Here is a 14,233-nt window from a genome sequence, read left to right on the forward strand (position 1 = left end):
GAAGGTGAAGGCAGGGGTGAAGGTGGAGGAGGTGAAGGAGGAAGGGTGAAGGAGGTGAAGGGTGGAGGTGAGGAAGAAGGGTGGAGGTAGTGAAGGTAATTGCTGTTGTCTAGTGTGTTTGCTCCTCATTTTTCCTCATGTAAGAACATAAGCCAACCGCTGAGAAGCTTTTAACCTGCAAGAATATTACTCCAAAAAAATAATAATCTGACTTTCTTAGGGATTTGACTCAGGTGTACCACAGTAAGTTTTGTTTTTCTTTATTACAGAATTACTAAACATTGCTTCAGAAATTCCGAGTTTTATTTTATTTTTTTATGCCTTCAAAGGATATTGTTAAAATAAATTCTGAACTGTCTGCGGGGAAGCTTCCTTGTGAGATGTATTGCTTAAATAAATCTTAATGTGTTTGTTGTCGACTTCCTTCCTGAGGGATGTAACTCAAAGTCTGTCTCGCGTGTGAGTTACGCTCTCGTCTTCCCGATGAGCTGAATTTTACCTTTAACGAATCGATTCACAGTGGAGGGGCGAGTTGACTTAAAACAAATGAACATTCTTTTGTTTGACATGGAAGAGTCCAGTCAGTCTAGGCCAACATGGGACTGGGCGGACAGTTTCAAGAAGTCATGAAACAAAAAGTAAAATAAAACACATATTAATAGTATAATCTCCATTGAAATGATGAATAAACCACATGCAACTGTTACAACCCATTCACCTGCCACTAGGAGTCTTCTGGTGCAAGATAAGATTGTGATACAGCCTATCTCCCCCCCCCCCGTGAAGCATTCAACTCATAAGGCCATAGGATAGTTACTTTTACATAGAAATAATCAAACTCTTGGATTATTTTAAGGAGTTATTCTCTTAGGTGATGACTCTACTTCATTTCACTGTGACGTAATCGGAACTAAAAATATAAACAAAAATATTTAACTACGATTTTTCCAGGTAAAAGGGAGTGGGGGGGGGGGGAGGTGTGCGGTGATCAAGTGGAAACAGTGCTCACCTCCTGTACTAAAGATCACTGGTTCGATTCGTGGTACCCCCAGTTCATCAAGGTGGTAAAATTGGTACCTAACATACATATATACATACATACATACATAGAGAGAGACGGTACCCTAGTCGCCTCTCCTCCAGGTTTAGAAAGACAAACACCTGAGATTACTTACTGTCCACAATAATTATCTATAGTCAATACTAATCCCGCCATCACACAAGTAACACAAAACTTGGCTCAGTCAAACACAGCGGCCACCCAGCCAGCCACACACACACAGATTTCATGGTGCAAAATGTCCGCTTGTCCAAAGATACACAGAACACATCACTTAGTAATTACATCAACGTGACCAACATATCAAACACAAATCTCTCGGTTTGGAAAAAGGAAAGAGAAAATCTGTGTTTAAACCCAAAAACTGATAGCTATTAGGGATTATATTTAATTGTGTATTATTACTCAGTCGTGTTTTGTTGACATACCCGCTGGCTCGGAATTCCAATGATGTTATATAAACACTGTGAGGATAAAACATGATAGCAATATAGCTTGATTTCCTCATGTGTTTACCAGTTAATTTAAATCGGATTGAATTCTGCGTTTGATCCAAAGCTCGTGTTGGTGCTGTTGACATTATAAAAGCACCCGGCATACATACATACAGCACATACATACATACATACATACATACATACATACATACATACATACATACATACATACATACATGCATACATACATACATACATACATACATATTATTAAAATATCACTACAAATTTAATTGTGATCCCTTACTAGCGGAATACATTTACATACATTCACTTAAACTTTTTTACCAGCACACACACACACACACACACACACACACACACACACACACACACACACACACACATACACACACACAAGTTTAATGGTTAAGCCACATGCAGCCAAGATATACTGTTGCTCTTCACGCCCTTAATGACTATACTGACTGAAGCATTATCATTGTTAACGACACAAACACACAAACACACAAACACACACACACACACACACACACACACACAAACACACACACACACACACACAAACACACACACACACAGAATGTCACAAAAAACATACAAACTACGACATCCAAATACACACACAAAAGTACGTACATGCGCGTACATACACACTTCGCAACATATACATACACACGCAGACAGACATACTGAAAGCGAAGTAATTTGTTACAAACTCCTTCAGTCAGTTTGAAGCTGTTCCACATTCTACCACCACTACCACCACCCACGTCCTATTGGTACTCCTGTCACTACCACAATATCTGCCACTACTACCACCACTACCACCACACAGTCCTGCTGCTGCTGTCACTACCACAATATCTACCACCACTACCACCACCCACGTCCTATTGGTACTCCTGTCACTACCTACCATCCCCTTTACAACCATCCCACCCACTCAGGTCCTACCACACCATCCCTGCTCCTGTTACGCCAGAGACCAATACTGTGTTGGGAGTGAAGTAATATTTGACATGCCTGTGTTGGTGTTATCTCCAAAACCCTCCTGTATGACACACAAGTAGATAATATCAATTAAACACAAATTAATTCTCATTAAGTTAATTAAGGTGGTGTAATCCTGGAGTCAGCGGTTGATACTAGAAGGTGTTATCATTACACCGTATACTGTGTTGTGTTTGGTGATGGTTACGGAGTCAACGGGTACCTCACACCTGTCTCTCAACTGTGTTAACCAATTAAAAGTTTACCAGCCACTTGTAGTTAGTATTGCCAGGAAGACAAACACTGCATGTTGTCTCTCTCTTTGTCTTCCTGTTTGGTTACCTTGTACTGTCTTCTCTAAGTATCAGTCCTTTCCTTTAATATATATATATACACACACGTGGCGTGGCGCGTCCCAGAGTAAGGTAAACCGCCCTCGCAGTTTAATGTCCATGACCGTAATATGCTCAATAACTTCACCTTTATCTATGCTACGACGGTGTTCCGGGCCATTTAGCAAGAACTGTGGCTCATTATCCCCAGCTGGGCCACTTACACCCAGCAGCCGAGTGTAGGCAGTGTAGTGGCCCTCACCCTCCAGCACGACACAGCCACCAGATTTACACAGGCACGTGAGTGTAGCGAGATACGTTATGTGAAAGAAATGGGCGCTCTTGGGTGTGCTGTGGAAGTTTTGTGTTCTGCCGGGTGTATCACACAAGTCGTGGGTGTATTCTGCAGGTCGCGAGTGTATCGTAGAACTTCTGGGTAAATTGTGGTCATGAACTGTGAAAGTCATCGATATATTGTGAGTCGAGAGGACCAAAGTCTCTCTTACTACTACTCCTCCTCTTCTTCCTCCTACTCTTACTTCTCCCACTCCTACTCCCTCCTCTTCTTCCCCCCTACCCTCTCTTCTTCCCCTACTCCCCCTCCTCTTCTTCCCCCCCCACCTCCTCTTCTTCCCCCACTCCTCTTCTTCTTCCCCCTACTCCTCCTCTTCTTCTCCTACTCCTCCTCTTCTTCCTCCTACTCCTCCTCCTCCAACGTCTTCATCCCTTCGTACAGTTTACTTACAATTCCAAAGGGTAATTGAAGTGATCATTCTAACTCCTTCCCTCCCATCATCGTCCTTTCCCATCACTTTCCCATCTCTTCTCCTGCCACCACCCCCTCCCCACCTTTCCATACCCCACTGTTCCCCCTCTACCGCCCCCCATCCCACCCCCTCTTCCAATTATCTCCAACTATCCCCCAATCCATCTTCCGTCTTCCCTATCCCATCACCGTCCCATCACTTCGTCCCCTGTCCCTTCAGAGGCCAACAAGGATTCCTAGGTGGGTTGGGTACCTCATTCCCATACTGCACCTTAGTCTATTAACTCCTCACTACATAGTTGTTTTATGCAGTTGTTTTATCAATCATTCATTTATCTTTATTTCTTGACTTTATCAGTTCACCTTCTTTATGCATATACTTGTTACCGTAAAGATTCGTGTAATGATAGCGCATATAGAGTTTTTCTGGGGCTATAGAAAACGATGACATGTAACAGACTCCAGGAGTTACTAAACTAATTTGCAGTTACAACTTGAATTAGTTAGATAGATATTTATCCTACCATGATAACGGTTCGCTGGCACTTTCTTATACATTATATACATTTCAAACAGAGATAAAACACTTAGTTACATACACATCTGAGACATTACAATACATTTTCTTATACAAAACAACATTAGAACATTTTCTCAAACAGTACAAAGGCTTTACAAGACAGATCAGTTTTATACTTATACGCTTCACGGTGGGGGGATCTATTTATTTCTTCTTGGTGTTTTGAAGAGAATGTGAGTCAGGACACGTTGTTATTCTTCCCTGGTGACCGGTGTAGTGTTGCCCTGCCCCGTGTGTTACAATGTATCATGATAATGGTCTATGGTGAACACGGGGGGGGCCACCTTACCAAGTACACCAGGCCTGTTCTTCAGTGAGAGAGAGAGAGAGAGAGAGAGAGAGAGAGAGAGAGAGAGAGAGAGAGAGAAAAAAGAGTAAGTAAATAAAATGGGGAACAATGGATGAGAGAGAAGGGTAGAGGAGGAAGGCATGGAAAGAAAGTGAAAAAGGGGTGGATGAGAGAGAGGAGAGAGAGAAGCAAAGAGGAAACAAAGAGAGTAAGAATAAAAAGAGCAAGTAGATAAAAGGGGAAGAATGGAAGAGAGAGAAAGGGGCAAGGAAAGGCAGTAAAAAGGAGGAAGATGAGAGAGAGTTGAGAGAAAAAGAAGTGGGTGAAGGAGAGAGAGAGACAGGGAGGGAGGGAGGAGGGAGGGAGGGAGGAGGAGGAGGGGAGGAGGGAGGGAGGGAGGGGAGGGAGAGAGAGAGAGAGAGAGAGAGAGAGTTGAGAGAAAAAGAAGTGGGTGAAGGAGAGAGAGAGAAAGAAATTGGTAAAGGAGGAGGAGGAGAGAGGGAAAGAACAACACGATGCTCCTGTAAACAACACAACGGCGTCCTCTCCTCTCACGCCACTACACCCGTCACAACAACTTCACTCACTCCTCTGTCCAAATCCACAACTCTCCCCCTATACCACGTCCTATCCTCACATACCACTATCCTCATACCCACGTCCTATCCTCACATACCACTATCCTCATACCCATGTCCTATCCTCACATACCACTATCCTCATACCCACGTCCTATCCTCACATACCACTATCCTCATACCCACGCCCTATCCTCACATACCACTATCCTCATACCCACGCCCTACTATCCTCACATACCACTATCCTCATACCCACACCCTATCCTCACATACCAATATCCTCACCTCTCCTCAACCTATTTTTGGGGGATAACGAAGAACGATAAACTTTCCACGAGTATTCCTACCAATTTTCTTGACCTCTTAAGTATATTTATCATTACTGTATTCATGAGTGGAAACATTTGACCATACATACATACACACATACATCCATACATACATACATAGTTAATACAATTCTTTAATACATCGTGAGGTTCAAGTGTATAAATATGATGACTTTACACTTGCCAGGGATAATCTTCAATGTTGTTTTAGGTAATTCGAGAACAAAATGTAACAGGCAATAATCCAATAATAATCTTAAACTAACATGAACCAAAGTGCGATACGGAGATGTACTCGACTTACGCCGTAATACACACGCGTCATAATATACAGCATGTGTGTGTGTATATGGAGGTGTATGTACCGTAACTTAAACCACACTATCTCCGGCAAGCTTCTCTCAGCACCCAACACACCTTCCTCAGTCAGACTAAGCTACACTAATTCTTAAATGACTAATTATAATCTGACATTTCAAATTCTAAATGGCTTAACGTGACTTATGGACTTCAGCGGCAATAACTTATGAAGACAGAGAGTAAAATATTGTTAATTAGAAACGAAACGAACAATTATATTACTATTGAGAATATAAATTTTAGTATCTCCGGTGTACGATGATGATGATGATGATGATGATGATGATGATGATGATGATGATGATGACGATAATAATCATCTTAGAGTCAATAACCTTCCTACCATTGTTTCCCAACTCAATACAACTTAGTATCTCCGGTGTAACATGATCCCAGGCTGCAGAAATATTATAAAATTATTATAATCTAATCCCTGGAGACGGTTCATCTTACTTACCTGAGTTTGTGATAAAGTTACTGTCCTTAGAAGTACAAACATTTCTTCCTCTCCTTCCTCTCTACCTTCATTCTCTTCCTCTTCCTTCTCCGCTCCTCTCCCTCCTCTTTCTCCCCAACTTCAAATATTTCAACCTCCTCTTCCTCTTTCTCCTCCTTATCCCTCTCCCTGCTCCGCCTCTCCAACTTTTATTCAGATTAGTTTTCCTCTCCTTTCCTACTCATTTATTCATTTCATTTCTATTTTATACTGTTCCTTTCTTATTTCATCGTCTTGTTCCCTCTCTCGTTCCTTTTCCTCCCACCTACTCCACCTTCCCTGTCTCTTCTCCTATCCACTGTCTATCATTCTCTCTCTCCACTCTCATCACAACCCTTTATTACCTCTTCTCTCCATCCCCTTGTCTCTCTCTCTCCTCTATACCCAACTTCCTTCCATTTTCTCCTCCACCTCTCCAATCTTGTCGTTCACTCACTGCTCTTCATCCTCTCTCCACTTTCATCTCAACCCCTTTATTACTTTTTCCCCTTCCTCCCCTCCCCCTTCACTTCTCTTCCCCTACCCCTTACCTTCCCTCCCTCCTCACCATCTCCTTCTCTTCCATCTGTCCTAATATTGTCATCAGGACGCATAAACACAACAAGTGGGAATGATGCCGAAACTTGGGCCATTTTGTATTTGGGAAATGAGGTCTGATGGGCAATATACCCTGATGGTCCTGCTGAGGAAGTTACTGATTACACTCTTTTTTTCTTCTTCTTCTTCTTATCTATTTCCTTCTCTTTAATTATCTTTTTTTTTCCAATTTACGTCACCTGGACCAATAATTGTGAAGGTATTTTAAAACTGAGGAATTGTCAGGCAGGTATGTTTGGTTGATGAGGGACAAGGGAGGCGTTCACACAAAGAGAGAGAGGCGCTGTAAAGGATTATTATAATGTTTGGTAATAATACTTGCGTGTGTGTGTGTGTGTGTGTGTGTGTGTGTGTGTGTGTGTGTCTTAAGCTCTTTGTTTATATGTGTGACGACAACAACAACACATAACACGATGCTCAAACTAGTCCTTGTGTGTCGGCGTTGGTACAGAGGTGACGCAGTGAGATAGCCGGAGATGTTAACCTTTTGGGTCACCTGTTATCCTCACCCCTAGATAAGAGACCCGGGGTTAACAGTGATATGAAATGTGAAGGTGAAATACTAATAATCTAATTAGTTAACTCACAATGTTAAACTTACGGTCGCCAACAACGATAATAATATCAATGGCAACATCCCAGAGAGACTTGGATCAAACAAGGGCATTACTGTTATATGGTTAACTCATAATATTTAACCTGAAATACTATCAAATACTTAGTTTTGAGTTGGTAATAATTTCAGGAAGATATTTCACTGATGGAGATCAACGAGCAGTGAAGTTAATTTGATATCTAAATTAGATCAGAAATGAAGGCAACTTGTTACTGAAAATAGCTCATTACTGAGGAGATATTACTGTCAAACATATCTAAATTTAAAGTTCGCGTTCATTTGTTAATACTATTTATTTTTTCATTAATATATGTACGTGTTGATACCTATTTATGTCCCCGTGTATGTATTGAATGTGTGTGTGTGTGTGTGTGTGTGTGTGTGTGTGTGTGTGTGTGTGTGTGTGTGTGTGTGTGTGTGTGTGTGTGTGTGCGTTGTTAGACAGTGTAAGGTGCCTTGGTAATAAATATTCATTGTCACGTACTCAATAATTGAAGAAAAAATAATAAAAAATAATTACCACACCAATTTAATATTATTTCTTCACTAATTCCAGCAACAGAACTATGCTCCCCACCTACACTGCCAGAAGCATCTCACCTCAACTTTAATCTAACACTGCCTCCTTTAAAGCTCTCTCTCTCACATCATCCCTCACGTTCTTATTCTTGAGTTATTCGCTCGTTTGGGGGGTTGAAAAAAATGACCTGTCGTTTGGGTGTTTGTCTGGTGGGCTTTTATCCTATCCGCTTTATCCGGAATTCGCCATTGTTATTAAGTCACTGTGTTTAAAGAATCGGTTCACTCACAGCTTAGGGTCGGGGATTAAGCCTCAGGCGGCAACACAATAATGAGAGACGGTCAAATATGGCAGCGAGCATTTAATGTATGTAGTTTTATTATTAAGCTTTGTCTCTAATGTTTATGTATCTCGTGTCTCCAGGTAGCGAAGGACACGGCACTACAGCGCTCGACGGGGAGGTGTGGCGGTAAAGCGAACTAATTCCTGTATTATAAGTCTCTTCCACCCCCTCCATCAACTTCTCCTCCCCCCTCCTTCACCTCCTGTTTCTTCTCTATACTCCACATATCTCTCCTCTCCACATATCCCTCTTCACCACACACCTTCCCTCTTCACCAAACACCTTCCCTCTTCACCACACACCTTCCCTCTTCACCACACACCTTCCCTCTTCACCAAACACCTTCCCTCTTCACCAAACACCTTCCCTCTTCACCACGCACCTTCCCTCTTCACCACACACCTTCCCTCTTCACCAAACACCTTCCTCTTCACACCACACACCTTCCCTCTTCTTCACCAAACACCTCCTCTTCACTCAAACACCTTCCTCTTCACCACACACCTTCTCTTTTCACCACACACCTTCACCACACACCTTCCCTCTTCACCAAACACCTTCCCTCTTCACCAACACCTTCCCTCTTCACCACACACCTTCCTCACCAAACACCTTCCCCTCTTCACCAAACACCTTCCCTCTCACCAAACACCTTCCTCTTCACCACACACCTTCCCTCTTCACCAAAACACCTTCCCCCTCTTCACCAACACCTTCCCTTCACCACGCACCTCTTCAACACCACACACCTTCCCTCTTCACCAAACACATTCCTTCACCAAACACCTTCCTCTTCACCAAACACCTTCTCCTTTCACCACAGCGCTCCTTCCTCTTCACCAAACACCTTCCTCTTCACCAAACACCTTCCTCTTCAATTGACATCTCTTACTCTACCTCACCATACATCTCTTTACCTCCCCCTACTTCACCCTCACGTTGCCTAATGATGCTGATCGACATTTCACTCCGAGAATGTTGCCACCTCAAGAGCCACCAATATACCTATCCACCCCTCACACATCATTATCGGAAGAAGTAACACTTACCAACCCTTACAACTGCCAAATTGAAGACTTAACTACTGATGTAAACACAAATAAGCGTAAAATAATCATGTATTTAGAGTTTCATCAAAATATGTGCATAAGAGGGATTTATTCCTTCTTAATTAAGTATGAAAAAGATAACTTATATATTTCCTCATCGTGAACCTTTACTTCTATCAGTCTATTTCACCATAAAAAAATATACCCAGTTGGTCTCTCGTTCTCTGAGACCGTTCGCCATGACAACCAGAAAACAAATTATTCGCCAAAATATCCAATGATGCTTCAAGCGAGACTACTTCACCATCTCTTAATCCCCGTCCCATCTAAGCCACACCCCGTCCCATCTAAACCCCTCCCCGTCCCATCTAAGCCACACCCCGTCCCATCTAAACCACTCCCCGTCCCATCTAAACCCCTCCCCGTCCCATCTAAGTCACACCCCGTCCCGTCTAAATCACCCTGTCCCATCTAACCCAGCACTCCTGTCCATTTAAACCCTCCCCCGTCCCATCTCTTTCACACCCCGTCCCATCTAAACCACTCCCCGTCCCATCTAAACCACTCCCGTCCCATTTAAACCACTCCCCGTCCCATCTAAACCACTCCCCGTCCCATTTAAACCACTCCCGTCCCATCTAAACCACTCCCCGTCTCAACAAAAACCGCTCCCGTCCCATTTAATAAAGACAGCCCCCGTCCCGCCTTGAAGCAGACTATGGAGAGAATGTCCTTAGTAAATTTAAATTTTTTCTCGATCTAAATTCACTTGATTTGATATTCAAATTACAAGTAAGACTTCAATCTCTCTCTCTCTCTCTCTCTCTCTCTCTCTCTCTCTCTCTCTCTTACTCTGAACGGTCCTCCTCTCTCTTCCATCCTTCATCTTCCTTTCTTTTCTCCCTTCCCCCTCCTCTCTCCTGCAGTACTCGAAGTAGTAGTAGTAGTACGCCAGTAAGTCCTTCCTCATCGTGAAGCCAGAACATTATGAACGGGTAATGGAGGTGTTTGGCGGAAGTGAGGTCAAAATAACTAAGGACGGCCAAAGACATCTAGGAGCAGTAATTGGCACTACGGACTTCAAGACCGAGTACGTAGCGGGAAAGATGAATGAGTGGGTTAGTGAAATCCAAGCTCTATCTGAGATTGCTAACACAGAGTCACATGCGGCTTTTGCTGCATTCACCCATGGAGTCAAGCATCATTGGAACTACCTGATGCATACTATCCCTGATATCAGACCCCTCCTCCACCCTCTGGAAGAAGCTATCAGTGTCAATTTCATTCCCAAATTAGTGAAACACCCTCACTTAACCCCAGCACAAAGAGCACTTCTTGCACTTCCATCAAGACTGGGAGGGATGGGACTAACCAATCCAGAGGAGATTGCAGCCACCGAACATCAAAATTCACTTAAGCTCACGGCAGCCCTCACGGACCACATAACAGCCCAGAACGCAACAGGGGAGGTGGATACCAATGAAGTAAACAAGATTCGTAGGTCCATTACGACAGAACGACAGTACTGCCAAAATGATAAGCTGCAGCAACTGTTGCTGCAGGTACCAGAAAATTAAAAAAAAAAAGTAGCTATAGCGCAGGAGGTGGGCGCCTCGAACTGGTTAACTACGTTACCGATAAGGACAAATGGTTTCAGTCTCAATAAACAAGAATTTACAGATGCCACTGCTCTAAGGTACGGTCGGCCAGTAGAAGGTTTGCCCTCCCAATGCGTGTGTGGCTCTTCCTATGACGTCGATCACGCCATGGTGTACAAGAAAGGGGGCTTCATATGCATGAGGCATGACTAAGTAAGGGACCTCACAGCAAATATGTTGAAGGAAATCTGCCGGGATGTCATGGTAGAACCGACCCTCCTTCCATTGGATGGTGAGATCTTCCAACATAGGACTTCAAACACATCTAACGAAGCCCGTGTTGACGTCAGTGCTCGAGGATTCTGGACGCGGGGACAGCGAACTTTCTTCGACATCAGGATTTTTTATCCCGTGGCCGCATGTCACCGTAACCTAGCTCTCGATGCTGCACACAAGAGGAACGAGAATAAGATAAGGGCATATGGGGAGAGAATTCAAAATGTTAATCAAGGCAGCTTCACTCCTCTAGTGTTCACAACCTCTGGTGGAATGGGACCAAGTGCAAGATGTTTCTCCGCCAGACTCACGGAGGTGATCTCCGAACAGAAGCAGCAGCCCAGAAGTTATGTTACAGCCTGGATGAGATGTCGACTGTCTTTCTCTCTCCTTCGGTCGGCTTTGCTCTGCCTCAGGGGAACGAGAGCTTCTGCCCCAATGCCGACAACTGCTGCAGATACTGACTATGAGGCTACAGTCACTGAATGCCGCATAGATCTGCGGCTCAACTAATTCAACACAGCTAGGATAGCTACTTATGTATTAGGATATTTAATATTAAGGTAATAAAATGGCAGCGAAGGTGTGGCTATTGGGGGAGGCTGGAGGCCACATATAAAAAGAAAAAAGAAAAAAAGTAGCAGTAGTCGTAGTAGTAGCAGTAGTAGATGGGGATTAGCGAGTGAGAGGAACGTATCGGAAAAGAGGGAAGTAGTGTCAAAGAATAATATAGTGAGGCGATTAAATCTAAGGCATTAGCAGTGGCCCAAGAGGACATATGGGGCCCAAGACGACATATGGGGCCCAAGAGGACATATGGGGCCCAAGAGGACATATGGGGCCCAAGACGACATATGGGGCCCAAGAGGACATATGCGGCCCAAGAGGGGGCCCGACATATGGGCCCAAGGGCCCAAGAGACATATGGGGCCCAAGAGGACATATGGGGCCCAGACATATGGGGCCCAAGAGACATATAAACAAGCTAAGAGGACATATAAACAAGAGGACATATGGGGAAGAGGGACATATGGGGCCCAAGATGACATATGGGGCCCAAGAGGACATATAGCCTCAAGAGGACATTACATGGGGCCCAAGACGACATAAGGGGCCCAAGGACATATGGGGCCCAAGAGGACATAAGGGCCCAAGAGGACATAAGGGGCCCAGAGACATATGGGGCCCAAGAGGACATATATGGGGCCTAAGAGACATATGGGGCCCAAGACGACATATGAGCCCAGGAGGACATAAGGGGCCCAAGAGGACATAAGGCCCAAGAGACATAAGGAGCCCAAGAGGCATAAGGGGCCCAAGACGACATATGGGGCCCAAGAGGACATATGGGGCCCAAGAGGACATATGGGGCCCAAGACGACATATGGAGCCCAGGAGGACATAAGGGGCCCAAGAGGACATAAGGGGCCCAAGAGGACATATGGGGCCCAATAGGACATATGGGGTAACAACTTAATCAGGAACTGACAAAATAACAGCGTATCACAAACCGGAAATACAAGAATGACGCCATCAGCCCCGACCAATCAGAACGTACGTATAGCAGGTGTAAGTAATGACCAATTAGCGGACAAATAACTACTGCTTAAGTATTATGATAATTTATCTTAATAATTATCATTATAAATAGTATTTCACCTCATTAGCCGCCAGATACCTTATTAGCCGCTGTTATGTAGTTAATTGGGTATTTAAACAAGTGTAAACAAAATGCTCTATGGTAATCCGTTGCTGAATGACGGCTTCCAGAATATTTACAATTACAGCCAATCAGGAGTTAGAACGCTTTGATATTTCAGCCAATCAAGAGCCGGGGCGCGTGGAATTAGTTTACTCTCGCTTATTAGTAGTTGACGTTATTTTAATAATTTCATAAACGTTTATTAGTAGTTGAAGTTATTTTATCAAGTTTATATGCAAAATTTCACTCAAGTCTTGTACATAATTCATATTTATCAAACTTCGGTAAATATAAAATAAATTATCGAAAAAGGAAACTGTCTCACCTGTAAGCGTGACGTCATCACAAGTTCTTGCTTCCCACCTGTCACGTTTCACTTCACAAATAACACTTTTCAATAACACGTAAAGTTTTCATGAGAATATCTTGATAGTTTAATAGTGCTAATGTCGTTTAGAAGAAGCAAATGATGATTTTCAATAAACATGAGCAAAAAAATTCACAAAGAACAACACTACGGCCGCCGTCGTCTGGGTCACCTCACCAAGTGTCAACAAACAAACTCGGCCATACATTTATCACAAATTTTAATATTCGTTTTCAAGTGAATTTAATAATATATGCAATAAAATTAACAGAGGAGAATATTTTACAGCATGTCTGTAATTTTAGAAGTTTAAATGATAGAATTAATTACAATAATTCTAAAGATTTAAAATTAATTAGTTAAAGGTAAAGTTAGGTAAAGCCTCTCACACCTGTCGAGCGGCTACTATGGTGTGACGTGAAAGATATTTATTTAATAACATCGTAATATAAGTTCAGTGTTTCAGCACATATATTAACACTATAAATCGGGCTATGTCTCTCCATACACAAATAATACGAGGTGAATATAACAAGATAGTTTATCAAAAGCTTAAAATTTTGTTTGTGAATGTTTCCTGCCTTACGTCAACACCCATCGCGGTGGTACATACGGAGGGTACTTGTTTATATCTTCATTAAAGACATGGCATAAACGTAGTGAGTATGAGTATTATTTCAAGTAATATTTTAGATTCGGTATTCATTTCAGTTTAACACAATAAATATATATTTTTATTCTGTCGTCGAATTAAAACTCCGCAAATCATTCCTCAATGTCCTTAAGTGTCAAATCATTTCGTTTCAAAATAAATACGACAATTTTAATCACATGATTTGTTCTTACAATATTCTTATAAAAAACTGATTTGGTATTTATTAATTAATTTCTGTTATTCTTGCCCACGATTGTGTTTCACCT

Source organism: Homarus americanus, unplaced genomic scaffold (genome assembly GCF_018991925.1).
Source record: "Homarus americanus isolate GMGI-L3 unplaced genomic scaffold, GMGI_Hamer_2.0 scaffold45562, whole genome shotgun sequence".
Taxonomy (NCBI): domain Eukaryota; kingdom Metazoa; phylum Arthropoda; class Malacostraca; order Decapoda; family Nephropidae; genus Homarus; species Homarus americanus.